A 2,802-nucleotide genomic window follows, 5' to 3' on the forward strand; every position below is an offset into this window, starting at 1 on the left:
CCCCACCCCCAAAGTCGGTTGCTTAAGCAACACCCCAGGAGAACCGGCAGAGGAGACACAAGCAGAAAACTAAGCGGGCCAGATGTGGCGCTGACTAAGCCGGCTCCAGTCCGCTGCTTTTCTGGCGCGCGGTGGTGGTGGTTCTTGCGGTTAGGCTGTGGTGTAGGTTGGTGCTTGGGTTAGGTCTGGCGGTGTTTTTGTGCAACCCCTCCCGGGGGGCGGGGGGGCCAGCCTCCTGCTCTGTCTGCCGGGTCGGGGTGGGGTGGGGTGGGGTGGGATGGATGGGGGTGGTTGGTGGCGGTTTCGAGGTGTTTGCTTTCTGTTTTCTTCTCTTTTCTTCTCTTCTTGCCCTGTCAGGGTTCTGGTCTCGGGGACCAGGCTGTCTTCAGGCAGCAGGGGGGCAGCGCGTCTGCCCCTGTTCAACTTTGTAAGGATGATCCCTCAAAAAAAAAAGCCGGCGGCGTGTGGCGGCGGAGCAGCTGGACGGCGAAGGCGGCGGGCAAGGAGAGGGAGGAGTGGTGGGTGGAGACGGCGAGCCAGTCCGCCGCGTCCGGGGCGCAGGGCAGGCCATCAGCCCCTGAAACCCTGTCGGCTCTGCCCACTCAGCTTCTCACCGCACAGCTCAAGGCGGCTAAGCTGGAGCACTTTGTTGCCATCTGGACGGCGGGTGGCGCGCTTTGTGAAGTGGAGGAGGTTCAGGGTGGGTCACCGAAGTTGCACTTGCGGCTGACGCTTGCATCACCTGTGCAGGCCCCCTAGGTTTCCTTTTGGGCGGCGTTTCTTTCCAGGCGCTGGCGTGGCGTATTATCGTCATCAGCTTATCTGGCGCCCCATGTGTCATAGCTCTGGCTGGCGTCGCAGCGCCTGGGCGGCTGTGGGCCTTTCTGCACAGCGCGTCTTGCAGCGGGCTGGAGCCCGATTAGTCAGCGCCACATCTGGCCCGTTTAGTTTTCTGCTTGTGTATCCCCTGCCAGTTCTCCTGGGGTGTTGCTCAAGCAACCGACTTGTGGGGGTGGGGTGGGTTACGGCGGGTCGAGTGATGGTAGCACTGGTGTTTTCCTTTCTGGCGCGCGGTGGTGGTGGTTCTTGCGGTTAGGCTGTGGTGTAGGTTGGTGCTTGGGTTAGGTCTGGCGGTGTTTTTTGTGCAACCCCTCCCGGGGGGCGGGGGGGCCAGCCTCCTGCTCTGTCTGCCGGGTCGGGGTGGGGTGGGGTGGGATGGATGGGGGTGGTTGGTGGCGGTTTCGAGGTGTTTGCTTTCTGTTTTCTTCTCTTTTCTTCTCTTCTTGCCCTGTCAGGGTTCTGGTCTCGGGGACCAGGCTGCTTTCAGGCAGCAGGGGGGCAGCGCGTCTGCCCCTGTTCAACCTTGTAAGGATGATTCCTCAAAAAAAAAAATCAGGGCCGGCACGCAGCGGTGGCGGCTCCGGGGCGGCAGGCGGCGGGGAAGGCGGGGGCAGCGCGGCGAGGGGTTGGCCGGGGGCCTGTAGCGCCACGTAAGGAGGAGGGAGGGGCCGTTGCGCAGCACCAGGCGTGCGGCCATGCGGCAGCACGGCAGCAAGCAGGCGGCTGGGAAGAGGGCGCAGGTGAGAGAAGGCGAAGTCGACTTGGGATGAGTCGGCCAGGTTGGTGTAGAGAGAGGTGCGGCAGCCGGGCCTCTGCGGCAGCCGGGCTGCAGAACACGCCGGCGAGAGAACTGCAGTCGTATGCGTCCCCGTCCCAGCAGTCGGGTGAGGGGCCGCGGCGGTCCGCGCGGCTGCAGGAGCAGGCGGCGGGAGGGGCGGGACCTAGCACGGGGCCTGCCACGGCGGCGGTGGCAGCAGCGGCGGCGGTGGAGGGCGACCCTCGCATGCCGCCCCCGGATGCGTCCCTTCTGCGGGGTACGTGGCGGAGGCTGTGGGACAGCCACGCTAGTCGGGGGGCAAAGGTGCTGGTGTACCGGCTGCAACATGCTTACCTGCCTTGCGGGCTGTACAGGGCGGGCGAGGGAATTCGTCCACAGGTGACCACGGGGTGCGGGGGGTTGGGGGCGCACTGTCCTCACCCCGCCTGCGGGCCACCTGGCCCGCGGGCGTGGGCCAGCCTAACGCACATCTTCCTCTTTTTTTTTCTGCTTGTCATCCTTACAAGGTTGACCAGGGGCAGACGCGCTGCCCCCCTGCTGCCTGAAAGCTTCCTGGAGTGTCCAGCTTATGCGCAGGCGAGGACGTGGCTGCAGCAGCTGTGGGCCTGCGTTGCGCCCCAGGCAGCGGCGCCGCCAGTGACGGACGCGGGTTTCATGCTGGGGGACCGCATGGGTATGTGGGCCTCAGGCCCGCGGGGGGCGGGCGCGCTGCTGTGGAGCACTTTGCGGGCCACCTTCTTGTACGCCGTCTGGTGTGCGTACTGGTCCCGCGAGCCTGCTAAGCAGACGTCGGAGCATGTGGTTCGGGAGGTGGTCAGCGAGCTGCGCAGGGTGATGCAGCTGCGTTTCACTGCCGCCACGCTAACCCCTGAAACCCTGTCGGCTCTGCCCACACAGCTTCTCACCGCGCAGCTCAAGGCGGCTAAGCTGGAGCACTTTGTTGCCATCTGGACGGCGGGTGGCGCGCTTTGTGAAGTGGAGGAGGTTCAGGGTGGGTCACCGAAGTTGAACTTGCGGCTGACGCTTGCATCACCTGTGCAGGCCCCCTAGGTTTCCTTTTGGGCGGCGTGTCGTTCCAGGCGCTGGCGTGGTGTACTATCGTCATCAGCTTATCTGGCGCCCATGTGTTTTAGCTCTGGCTGGCGTCACAGCGCCTGGGCGGCTGTGGGCCTTCCTGCACAGCG

Source organism: Chlamydomonas reinhardtii, chromosome 17, assembly GCF_000002595.2.
Source record: "Chlamydomonas reinhardtii strain CC-503 cw92 mt+ chromosome 17, whole genome shotgun sequence".
NCBI lineage: Eukaryota > Viridiplantae > Chlorophyta > Chlorophyceae > Chlamydomonadales > Chlamydomonadaceae > Chlamydomonas > Chlamydomonas reinhardtii.